Source organism: Anas acuta, chromosome 13 (assembly GCF_963932015.1).
Source record: "Anas acuta chromosome 13, bAnaAcu1.1, whole genome shotgun sequence".
Lineage (NCBI taxonomy): Eukaryota > Metazoa > Chordata > Aves > Anseriformes > Anatidae > Anas > Anas acuta.
This window is the reverse complement of record NC_088991.1, coordinates 14,669,135-14,682,382: the sequence shown is the minus strand read 5'-3', so window position 1 is coordinate 14,682,382 and position 13,248 is coordinate 14,669,135. Positions and strand designations below refer to the sequence as shown.

The 13,248-nt window shown below is 42.2% G+C and overlaps 2 long non-coding RNA genes across 2 annotated transcripts in view; both read right to left on the bottom strand.

Annotated features, from left to right (window-relative positions):
* The window catches only part of LOC137863506 (uncharacterized), a 64,086-nt gene extending 62,472 nt beyond the window's left edge, over nucleotides 1–1,614 (bottom strand). The window contains exon 1 of the long non-coding RNA XR_011100926.1: nucleotides 1,378–1,614. This is a non-coding gene — a long non-coding RNA (uncharacterized lncRNA). The remainder of the gene's footprint in view (nucleotides 1–1,377) is intronic.
* Nucleotides 1,615–2,517: 903 nt separating this feature from the next.
* Nucleotides 2,518–12,573, bottom strand: LOC137863505 (uncharacterized). Its single transcript, XR_011100925.1, has 3 exons — nucleotides 12,446–12,573; nucleotides 6,721–6,840; nucleotides 2,518–6,276 (listed from the first exon to the last, which is right to left on the bottom strand). It is a non-coding gene; the product is annotated as an uncharacterized lncRNA (long non-coding RNA).
* Between the last annotated feature and the right edge of the window lie 675 nt (nucleotides 12,574–13,248).

Below are 13,248 nucleotides of genomic sequence, written 5' to 3'. Positions count from 1 at the left end.
AAACAGCTCTTTGAACCTAAAGTGAGTGCCTCCCTGCATCTGCTTGCTTCTTGCATTTTAAATTGAGGGAGGGAAACATGACATGCAGATGTAAGAATCTGCCAGGATGGCTGCTTCCCTGTGTGCTTTTTTGTTCATCTTCACCATGGTGAGTGCTTCCACTCAAGTGGGGTTTCTTGGATCATTTCAGTTACCAGTGGTGACCTGCAGAACACCTAGGGAGAGTTTTTGTAAGGTTGGATGAAAAAAAAATAATAAAAAAATCAAAATATTTAATGTTCCCAGGTAAAGAAAGCCTTTAGAGCATCAGTGACCAGCTGCAGACCACCCAGTACTGACTTCCCTCAGCTCAGACCTTTTTTCCCCTAGAAAATACAGCCTCTTAGGATCTTGTCTGTCCAGTTTTTATCAAGTCCTGATGTGTTCCTGCTCTGCTTCAGCCAAATGTCCCAAGCTTTCACATGATTTGGGACCTCACCTCAAGCTCTAGTGAGTCCTGTATTCTCACAGATGTGATGAGATGCTCATGGTTTCAGTCATTCTAGACCATGAAGAACTCTAGGTATTTTAAATGTTTGAGTAGAGATGTATGCTTCCAAGTACAGATTTTTGATGTATTAGAACCTCAAAAGGAAAAGATGAAAGTAGAAATGACCTCTTAAAAGCTCTGATTTTCCAGGTGAAATTTCCATAGCAAATCACAGAGGGGAGAAAAGGTTATATTTGGAAAACAGATTTTGAGATAGTTAAAAGCCTTTTCTAGTAAACACAGTGAGAAGTAGACAAATTTATGCAAGCTACATTTCAAACTTCACTGACCAGAGCTAGAGAAATGTAACCTGTCTGTAACAGGGCAAGAGAGCAGTGTATTGATTACATTAACAGGGAAAAACATACAGCTGTACAGACTTTTTCTGAATCTCTGATAAAGGACTTACAATCCAGCCAGATAATGTTCCTGTTTTAATTTTTATCCAGCTCTGAATTTAGTATATCATTCACTCAGAAAGGAAGTTAAAGGATTTCAGACATATGGTTTGATTCATAGAAATAATGAAATTAAAATTAAAAAAATTAAAAAAAGTAAGTTTCCTTTCATGGCTTTGACACCAAATCAAGATTTGACTCTCCTGTGAACACTGTATTGGAACACCAATACAGAAAGCCAGAAACACTGCCTTTCTCTGAAAACTCAGGTCCATCTGGGCTGTAAAGGAAGATCTGCCATCACAATAAAGTGAAAGCATTGGGCTGTACATCTGACAGTAGACCTTCCACAGAAATCTCCTTTTTTTTCCCCTCTTCTTACACATCATCTGCTACCGCTGGTGCTGCTTGTCCTTTTCAGCTCCCACTCACCAATGCACCTTCACTCACCTTGACCTGGCCACACACCTGCAGCAGCATCACACGGGGCTCAGTTATTATCTGCAGCTCTCAATAACACTGATAGCATCTGTGGCCTCCCGAGCCATTGATTACAGACAGGATGAGTCACCCAGCCTCTGCAGACATGGCTGCTTCAGAATAAGCATGGAGAAATTTAATGTCACAGACCAAAACTGAAAAATCTTTCGATGCGTGAAGCCCAAGGACAAGGAAAAAGGTGGAGAATTACACTGCTGGGAAGAAAGTAAGTGAACATGAGGAATTGTCAACAATATCCGTTCTGCCCCTTGCACACACACACCCACACCCACTCCTTCCCAATAACAACGGCATAACATCAGCTTCTGGGCACGACTCCATGGGATGAGAAAGCTGTGAAAGACTATGCATCACACAAGAAAAATATGTTTTTAACACAATGTGCTAATCTCATCCATCCATTCTGCTCCTGGTGTTCCAGTGATGAGCAGGAGGCCTGCTGGATGTTTAGCTTGGGGGTCCCTTCATAAACTCTACAGCACAGACTCATCTTCAGTTCTTCAGGTGGTGGGAATCCACCCAGAAACCTCTCCAGCAGTGGTATTCAATTGTCGTTATGAGCAGATGACCCCAATAGCCTTCCTATGCCTGCCCCCAGCAAAGCACCCACCCCCTGGATAGAGGACAGCAGGGTTACCCAAAGAACACAAGGCCAAAAAAGCCATGGCCAACCCTTCCCTAACACTGGTACATGGCCTGAGACCTCCTCTTCAACTTCTGGTGCTTTGGTGGGTAAGAGGAAGGAACACCATAATAAAAAAAATGCTTGTACAACAACAGCAATCACACTGCACACTCTGCGAGAGCTGCACAGGGCCCCAGTGCTCCTGAGGCATCAGGTTCAATAGCCCCTGCAAAAAGTAATAATGAAAACCCATTCTTTGCAATAACGCAACAGAAAGTGAGGAGACATTTCAATATAAGTAACAGAACCCCTAAGTTAAGGGAGATTAACAGCAAAGAGGTTTATTACGCGTGAATCATTTCCTACTTATTGTCCACAAACGCATTAGAGTGTGCTTTTCTTTTCTTTTTCGTAAGCCAAATGTGTAATTGGCATTATTAGTTTTCTCCTCCTCCTCCTTTAGTTTTTAATTAGAGCATAGAGGGGGGAAATGCATATTTGATATGAAGTAGAACTGGAAAGGGAGAATAATAATTCTGACTGTTTCAATTATTCGGACGCAAACTGAGCCAGATTTTTGTCAGAGCTCAGCCTCCACGGTCAGCACCGGATCTGAGCTGAGGCAAGTACTTGCTGTGCTCTGTGGGGCTGAGGCACTTGGGAGATCCAGCCTTCACCCCAGCACAACTCCACCTTGGTTTGATTGCAGGGCTGGCACACTTACAAACCATTGACCTCACTTGGAAATTGTGTTTCTAGAAGAAAACTTCCCATCAGCAAAGTTCTGCCTTAGGTTCAGTGTCCCTTTCTTTACAACTTCTTACCACTGGAGATTTCAGCCTTCATGTGCTCAAAGGAACCACTGTCTATTCCCACCTATCTGCCACCTTCAGAGTCGCTGCTTGATGTGAAAGTGATTGCTCACCCCATTGCTTTATTGTGAACCTTCATTTGTCCCTTGCTCTCAGTCCTCTCTCAAGGCTGTATCTCCCAAACAGATCTCCCCCTTGCCTTCCGTGGCTACTACCAGCCTTGCCACAGACACAGCATGTGTTCACCCTAGTCTTTCGTGCCAAACTGAATTGTGGTCACTGGAGCCCATTACAAAATTACACTCACAGACCTTGGGTTAGGTGCTCTCTGCTTCCTTTTTCTTCCACCTCTAGCCTGGGGGGAGGTGAGGGAGGGAGGGAGTTAATATTAGAGCTGAGAAAGTGCAGTGACCTTTGAAAACTTGTTAAGTTTTCATCATTCAAGAAACACTTAAGGAATGTTTTGTGCAAAAGGCACTTAAGTGTAATTATTGTTTCTGAAGTAGCAGAAATATGTTTCAGGTGGTGTATAGTGTTTGCAAAATACCGTCACATTTGTATCTATGGAAACCACAAGATACACATGCCATATCACCATGACTCCATCAGTTAGTTCCGTATCATCTTACGAGCATAATTACTCCAGTAATTCAAATGTTTAATTCCAGGTTGTTTTCATTCATAGACATGATTTTATGGCACACGCATTTTTCCAAAGCAGATGTTTAACTCACAGTCACTTCCAACCTGATCTCATGGCCACAGGGATTTTGAAAGCTGCGCATCTGCAAAGTCAGTGAGGAACATGTGAGAAGGACTTTGGACCACTCTGATGCTTACTGCAATACAGGAAGACATGTGGCTGGCAGCTCCAGATCTGGAGAAGAAAGTTACAAGTGCAGAGCCTTGTGTAACCTCACCAGCTCCGTTGCTGCTGCCACCATGGAAAGTCAGAAAAGCCTTCACAAGCAGAGAGGAGCATGACCTTCCCACAGCCTCCCACAGGCTCTCCCCTGCTTGTGGAGGCCCAAGTGCTAAGGCATTTCAGAGCGAGGTGTTGGGCTGTGTTCGAGACGTGTACTTGACAAATGAATTGGTCTCAGCTGCAGATTCAGCATGTACACAACCCACTAAGTCACTTCAGGGCCTGTCTCTAATTAAATGTAAGCAAGTATAGACACGGATTAGAGAAACACAGACCTCCAAGGAAGATGAGAACTTGTAGTTCCTTCATGACTTTAAATCTCTCCCTATTTCACAGAAGCCCAAATACCTTGTCAATCCTCTTAAATACAAGCTACAGACTCTCCCGATGCAACACACTTGCAGGAGGTAGTTTATCTCAAGCACGTAATTCATTTTAAATGGTATTCTTTCCCATGACAAGTGCTGCAGCTGTTCCCACTGACCAATACCTGCACACACCATGTCCCACTGGGAAAGTGAATGATGCTCCCCAAAGATGCACTGCCAATTCAGACACCTCCACCCCATACTGCCTTCTGTGTCTGCCATTACAAGGACCACTGGGATAGCTCAAACTTTGATGGCAAGAGCCAGAACAACATGTTTATTCCACACTGATGTCAAAATCAGAGAACTCACAAAATATCCCATTGAACTGGAGGGAAGAGGTAGCAAAGTGCTCAGGGTAACAAAGAATTAAGTTCAGTTACCTCAAGCAGAAAAATTGGATTTTTTTTCTCTTGATTCCTCCCTTGCTACCTGCAAAATTGACAACTCCAGCCAGGGAGCAGCAGGGACAGCTTGCTTTGGCAGAGTAAAGCAACCAGTCATGCTACAGAGGAGAAATTTTGTTGGTGTCCCTATTCCCTGCACACAAGAGGGGAGGCAAAAAGCAACTGTCACTGAAGGCTATACATCTTGCTCACTTCCCTTGCTGTCAGAGTAATGGAGACATACGACTTTAAAAAAAAAATAGTAAAAAGAAAACGGACGCAGCATACACTGTTCCCTGGAAAACAATAAGTTGCATCATCTGGCTATTAAGTGCAAGCTCCATATGATAGATAATCTTAATGTCAGAGTTTTAGAAAAGGACTTTTTCCTCCAATGCAGTTGCAAGAAAGCACAGAGACAGGATTTCTGCTAATAGTGACAGGATCAGTTCGTTGTGTCCTTCATTTCTAGTTATGACATTAAGATCTGTTTTTTCCTAAAAGTTTCCTGCTTTAAAAAGAAGTAGCCACCCAGACCAGAGTTCTGTTACCTTCCCTAACAACAGCTAACGGCTGAGACTGGTGGGCCTGTTGGAACTTCACATGCTTTTCAGCGATGACATTTAGGGATGCACAAAGCAAACACCAGGAGCACTTTGGTAAACAGAGCTGATTTGTTACACCAAGCCAATGCAGCTAAGCCAGATGAAGGCTACGCTTCAGAAGATGGCATCATCTACCATCCCTTGGGTGTTCATTGTCCCAATCCAATTTAACTCATCCATTTGATTTGTAAATAGACAAAGTCTGCAGAATTTGTAAATTAGGAGTGTTTGCCCAGAAAAAATAAAAGCCCTCACTTTGTATAAAAAATGGCTTAAAAGCATACATGCAAAACATAAAGCAACAGGGAGGACTACCAAAAATAGACATTACTGAGAGGCAAGCTGCTTAGAAAGTTAGAATTCTGCAACTTTTCATAGACAAAAAGTCACTCATCACATCATTAAAGTCTAATGAGTAAGAAGGCAACATCAAAAATGCCAGAGCACTTACACGATCATGATGCATTATTCTTTGAAGACAGCTTTTGATGCTTTTCTAAACAGAATAATTTTTCCGCATAGTATTTGATGTTGATGTGCAAAACACAACCATGACATTAAGAGAATAGTCTCAGCATTAAGAAGAATTCCCCCAATCTGTGACCTCCTGATATTCTCTAGGTAATTTGTGAACACAGAAGGAAACAGATAATTCATTCCCCTGCCCCCTTTTCTTTAACCACAGACATTCAAGCCTCTATTCTCCCTTCCCAGTAGGGCAGACATTTAAGTGTTGCCTTCCTTACACTGCTTTTATTCAAGGATGTTACAGCACTATCCTATGAGGGGGGGGACATTAATACAATTGCCCGCTTTGCAGATTTCCTGTGTGATCTTAGACAAGTCTCAGAGCCTCTCTGGTTTTGCAGGCAAAGCTGAATGGTTCTGAGTGGTTATGATCAGTTTTGCGAGCATTTATTTTGTCAAACGTGGTTTGCAGGAGCTTGCCAATGCATCTGCTGGCTGCATCCCCTGGGGAAATGCTGCATGTGGCACATTCTGATTTGAATGGCAAGGAACGTTGTTTTTTTCCAGTCACAGGATGGACTTTGCAAGGTAGCCTGTGTTCTCCTAGAGCCTCCAAATTCCCTTTGATGAGGCAGGAATCACATCTAGGTCTCCCAAGCCTGAAAGCACAGCATTAAGCACAGGAAAGGGGTGCTCAGAGACAGAAGTACAGGATTGCTCACAGCCATTCTGCTCAGCATCCCCAGCAGAGTTCTTTTTTGCAAACTGGTGCCAGCCCGTGTGTCCCATCCAGCAAGCATCCTCCCTCGTTGTAAGCCCCCAGCCTGCTGCCACTACATGGACAGCCTCTTTCCCATTTGTTAGCTCCTTCTTCAGTTTTCTCCATCATTCTTATTTTAACCTTGCCACTCCTCTGCAATACATGCCACCTCCTCCCAGAGGCCTCCCATGAAAGGACCCAGATTGCACCTTTTCCAGCCCAGGTCCTGAGCACTAGGTCTCCAAATTCATGCTCCTCTCCAGGGACCATTTCCAGGGCACCCATTTCCAGCTGAGTACCAACATCTCCAGCCCAGACCCAGTTCCCAGGTCTTGCCCCATACCCATGCAAGGGCTCCATCTACCCAGGAGGGATGCTGGCCAGAAAAGCTTCTAGAGTAGCAGGCTGGGGTCCTTGCTGGATGGCTTTCTGTACCTCTTTGGCCTCTGGATGTGGCAACATGCTGGAGACATAAACAGAGATCTCACCCTATACACACAATGACTCAAGAGCTGAAGTTAACCCCATCCATGCTATTAGTGCAGTAGGTATTACATCGTCACCACACTGATTTGTGGTGAGGACAGTGCTGCATTTGTGTCCTTCAGCATCACAGCAATGTTTTAAGACCCAACTTCACAGAAACCATTGGAGTTGCTTTTTCCAAAGGGCAATTTAAAACTGAATCTGGAGTGTCAGGCCTGGGATCTTTTCATGGATTTCTGCAAAAGAAAACCTGTGTGCTCTTCAAGGGGGCACTAATCCTTGAGGAAGTAACAGTTACCTGGCTTCACACGCTGGCCACATTGCATACTAAGCGAAAGCAAGGAGTAAAGCCCCTGTTGGCTGCTTGAGTTAGAGCTCTGTTTTGTATTTAATCATTCTGTTAAAAGGCAGAGGTACTAAGCACTGTGACAGGCCTCCTCTAGTGAATCTCCCCTCAACACTGTCTCCTCCAGCCCTCCAGCGAGGTCACCCCATGCCTGGAGGCTGTGGCTTATTAGAGCAAAGCCTGCATCCTGCACAGAGGGAGCTGATCGGGTGCACTACAAGTACAGCCATGTGGCTCCCAGCATCTTTGTCAGTGGAGGAGATGGCTGGGGGAGGCAACACTGCAACTATCATCACAGAAATGCTCACAAGTAGAGGATTTTAGCATCATCACTTAAAACACACACACAAAAAAAAAAAAAAAAAAAAACACATAATAAAAGTGCACAGTTTCCTCTTTCTAGAATTTACAGCAATGACAAAAAATATCATGGTTACATGTATTAAAAAAAAAAAAAAGTAAGACAAGGCTGAGCACACAGTTCTTTGTTATCTTATTTGATTTTCATTTTGGTCACCTGGAGCTGGTTCAGAAATTGATTGGTTTGGGTTTTTAGGCTTCTTTAGATGACAGCAGAAAAGCAACAGACTTCATTAGAAGCCTACGGTAAAGCCACATTTGTTTGGCTTTTGAAGTTAAAGTTTTCACGTCCATTTTTAAAATAAAGTTTCCAAAAATTACCTTCCCCTAAAAAAAAAAAAAAAAGAAGTATTGATTTTTTTTTTCTTTGTATCAGTCATTGCCTCGTTATATTGCTGGGATCAAAATCTGGTATTTTAGTTTTATTATAAGCCACTGGTCTGAAATCTGGAGAAAGGCTCTCCTCACACAAAGGGCCCTGCTGCCTTTGCTCAGAGGTATGGCTGCTACCTGCCTGGCCACACATGGCATAGCCACTACCACCAGTAATCAGGAACTGATTTTCCTGGCCTTGAGGCTCTCCTGAATATTTTGCCAAATATTAGTCTGTTAGGGAGATATTTAGAGAAACACCAGCATATGAAAATAAGTTTACTCTCCAGATCTACTTAACATCCCAGAACATCATGTTACAGGCCAGTGACCTTGTGATGACAGTGCACTCCACTGAAACACCAAGTGCCCCTCACAGAACTTGGTAAATGGCAGCTTGAATTTATTCTGTGCTCATTAGACTAAAGATACAACTTCACTATACACACAGCAAGAAACTCATATCAGCGTCCATAACACAGACATCCCTCTTGCAGTTTACCAGTCTTCTACCAAAGACCACTTAAGATGCTAAAACCTGATCTTGGGGTAGGAGTACGTAGAGCATTCAGAAAGAAAAGAGCAGAATTAAACTGTTTTCCCTTTTGAAAGAAGTCTTGACATTCCCTGCAAGATCTCCTGCTATTTAACACATTCTTGATGGACCAGAAGAGCAACAAACAGCAAGGCAGCAACCTGTGCAGATGACACTACGATTCAGTGGTTAGTCCAGATCCCCATTCATCTTTATGGGGTTTAGTCCACTGGAATAACCCTTGCTATCAACAATTACAGCTGCTACTGGCTGTGAAGCCCATTTTGGCGAGGAAGCCTGTGCCCACCCTGCCCCAGCATGGGAGCAGGGCCAGCCACAGCAGGGCTGACTGTATGTCACATAAAAGCAGGGAGGAGAACTTCAAACTCTTGAATTTTAGGACTTAATACTTGAGAAGTGGTGAATTAAGTCTCTCCAGGTCTGTTCTAAAAAAAAAAAAAAGAAAATAAAAATGAGTAAAACAAAATAAGAACTACAGATTGCACTTAGAAGGTTTCCTGTACTCTATACAGTCTTCTTAGAAAGCCCTGATGACATTCACACAAATGTATTTCTCTACCTTAAGCTTCTTAATACATCAGTTAAGAGGAAAAAATACACACTAGTAAAATATATTCATACATTAAATATGATGAAATACAAAGCACGTATGAGAGAACTGTGAAATATTTATTTTCTTGTAAATACTTTCTCCATTAGGATTCTGGCTTGATGCTTTGTATAAGATGCAATTTTGCCTGCAAGGTACAGCCAGTAGAAAATGGCAAACAATTTTTCTCTCAGTTAAGAGGATGACAATGATGCCCAATACATCAATGAAATTTCAGTCTGTGTTAGCATCACTGATGGAACAGGAAATTGGATTCCACTGTCTAATCCATTGTTAATGATTTCACTTCATAAATACACTTAGTCTTCATTATAACTTCTTGTTGTTTGATATAGTTAAAGATTTGGGGCAAATATTCTTGGAAGAATCAATTATCAGCAAGGCATGTCCTAGTATTTTGATTTATGGATTTTTCACCAGCAAGAGACCTTGAACCCAGGTTTGGCTAGAAGGTATAGAATGAGTGCCATTGCTTCAGCCTCATGGTAGAAAACAAGATATGCTTTCATAGGCTGAAATCACACTACAGGAAGGGCACAGTGTACTGCAATTTCATAGAGCAGGAACTCTCGATTAGCTCCATTAGTTCCACATGGCGTGAGGAAGGAACGCACCACCATCTCCTAACAGTGGTGTGCTACTGAGCAAATCCATCACACCAGGAACCTGTGCCAGCAGGACAGGAGCGACAGCATGATACCATAGCATAGATGCAGATAGATGTAGGATATTAATCTTCTCTGGTATTCTTCCCTTGTTCCATCCTGAAGGCCTCTGTTCCTGTTCTTCATCTCAAATGTTCAGGCTGTTGAAGTTTGTTACAGTAATAAGTTCTGCAAATGTGCTTAGAGTTACACTTTGGACATATGTTAAATAGGAGGGTGTCTGAGCAGTGAGTCAGGACCTTGCCACACTTCCCACCAAACATCACACCATATTTCTCCCTACTGTACTGTCTTAACAGTCTGTCATCCTTTCACAGCCATGAAGTCCCAGCTCCTCTAAATCACAGAGGCAAGGTCTTTATATGGCCAACATCTCCCTGAAGAGTGAATCACCTGGAACACAAGCCTGAGAGAAATACAAGACTCAAGTTCTCTGTGTGGGAAGATGGGAGAAAAGCAGCACCAAAGACACAGACATTTTGGTAACTAGTAAGTTCAGTACCGGGTGAAAAATAAGACAGCCCAGAAATAGGGTTTATAAACAAATATTGACCTTAAAAAATTACAGCTTCACTCTGGTCAGAGCAAAGAAGTTTGAAAGCCTCTGGGGTTTGCACTGGCTCTAGCCAAGAATAAAGCTCTATGCTAGAAGGAAAGAGTAAGTAATATATTTTGTGCTTGAAAATACTGCATTATAAAGTTTCATGTTTCCTACCAAGCTCCATGGGGGAGTTTTAGTATTATGCATTACTTGAATTTTTGAATGATTCAAGTAAATACATCACAAATAGCAAAGGAAATGTGTTTCAATAACACAGGTGTCCACATGAATATATGCATGAATCCTGGCACATATTTTTATTTTGCTAAGAATTGAAAAGTTGCCCTCTGGCATTTCTCATCGCTGTTTGCTGTAAATCTCAAATGAGAATGCAAACAGGAAAGGACACAAAATTCATTGGTAATCCTGAAGAAACACTGCATCAGCCCAAAAGGCTCAGATTACTCAAAGCTGCCTGATGTATCCATATGGCAATAATTAAAACAGCGGCTGGACACCCTGTAATACTGGAGTGCCATTCAAACTGGACATCCCAGGCAGGGACAAGCTACCAAAGACACTACATTCATTAAATTTAATCCCCACATTCTTCCCATCACTACAACCCTCCCCTGCCTTAGGTGGGATGACATGGACAAGAAGAGACTCTCTCTTCCTTTCTCAGTCCCTCTCAACACAACAGCCTGTGAGCTGCAAAGTCTGCAGGTCAGGGCTGTATATGTTCATTTTTGTCTCCTGCACTAGTTGCTCCCTGCATTAAGGTTTTTTTGCTCTAGATGGGTCTTTGATTTGCTTCTTTAAACAATCCTTGTATTGTGTTTGCATATATTAAACAGAACATATAGCACAGAGTGAGGGAAATGGATGCTATTTTTAAAAATAACTTAATGGCTAGACTATTCATTTGATGACTCAGAAAGAAGCAGCAAGTTTTACCCAAAGAATATCAAATGCTCTGATCATAAGACAGCATCTGGATTTCCCATGGAAATATTGATCTGATGGGAATGTCAGTGGCCAAGAGACAATGCTGTAAACACAACTTTACTTTCAGTCCAATTTCAGCTCCATGGAGCAGAGGAATCCTAGATAACAAACCATTTGCCAGAAACCTACTCTCCATCCACCAGAAGGATAGTAATCCTTTGCCTTTATGACATTCAGTCTTGTTTGGCAATTTGCTACTCAGCCTAACATTTACAATAATATCAGTAGCCTAAGAAGGAGCACAGTTGTTTGAGCAATGGTGATGACATTTCCCCCCCTTACTTTTACTGAAATAGTCTAGTAGCCTGTTTTAATTTGTGAGCAAATGAAAGTGATGCTCATGCTACCTGTATTCCAGCCTTGAAATCTGTTCATTTAGGTGGCATTTCCACTGGTCCAAACATGGATCAAAGAGTAGGAAATAAAACAAGCACTTACTCAACAACACCTTGTACATCCATCCTGAACTGTAATGGTGACTCAATGCAAATGGTGTGAAAGGAAATGAGACAACAAAATTTGAAAATTTTAAAGACAGATACTGTTTTCACTGCAAACCATGGACTTTTAACCACAAAGAGCCATGAAATTCCCAATTTCTTGAGGTATCAGGCCAGAGCTAAAGGTCTCTTAAGATATACATGTAAACTAGTCTTGTTACATGTATTTTACTTTCCTATCTCCTTCCCAGCTATTAGCTCCTCAGGCAGTGATATTTGCTCAGATTAGTTTTCAAACAACAAAGAGCAGACATGTTCTCTTCCCCCCTTAGCTGGGCAGCCACAGCTCCCAGGTCACAGCCACCTCTATACCCTGCAGCAGGGAGTTGTGCCTAGAATGAAGAAAATCTTTTTTTACAGACACAACAAAGTAAGCACTCAGAGATTTAAAAAAAAAAAAAAAAAAAAAAAAAAAAAATTCTGTTTCTGCTTGTCTTCTACAAGGCTGCTATTGCTCTGTTCTCTCTGCAGAATTGATGCTTTCCTCAGAGCACTGAATCTCTTTAAGAAGAAATACTAGCATTTATAGCTCTTGCATACTCTATGTAACCCCCTTCCACCTAGCTGCTCATGGAACAGACATACCACTAGGTTGGCATCCCCTAATTGCCAGGGTTCTGTTACCTCTGCAAGCTGACCTCCAGATTGAATCTGTCCATTGAGGTCCCAGCAGCATCTGCACATAACAACACAGGTGATTAACAGACAACAACACCCTCACCACTGCTTCTAAGATTTAAAAAATAAAAAGCTACTTCAGGTTATATATTTATATATGCTTCTTCCTTTTGGCCATTTTGGCCTAAACAAGCTCATTAACTTAATCAGCAGCCTCTGTAAACCCAGGCCATTTTAATTGAAAGTGATCAGAAGCAGCAGCACATGTGGAGTGTGAGGAAGTAAAAGTAACTATGAATAGATGACTGTGAGCAGCAAGGGGCTAGAAGAGGCCAAGTTATGCAGATCTAAAGTGAAAAGCTTGCAGAAACAGGCAAAGCAGAGAGACCTCCCTAAAGCATAAGCATCGTGAGACAGAACTGCTACCAGACAGTGCCATGGACTGGCAGCAGCAAAAGCATAAAAGTGTTATGCCTGATCAGAAAGACAGAAAACTGCCTTTTTTTTTTTTTAATGTATAAACTTTTTTCCCTATACAGTAGTGTCTCTGCCTCAAGCAGGGAATTTGTGTGGCCACTTCTCTAGCACATGCAGCACTGGTACCAGTTGCTCCTTTACTCCCAGCACAGGCAGGGGAGCCTGAAGGGCCACAGAGAGTGCCTGTGGGAAGGGAGCCTGGAGATCTTATCAAGCAGCAAAGATCTACACAAACAATTTAGTACTAGTTCAAACATCTCATTAATTTAATTTATACAGAAAAGCTGTCAGCCTTAATTTTAGTTAAATACTGAACCACAGGTGAACCTTGT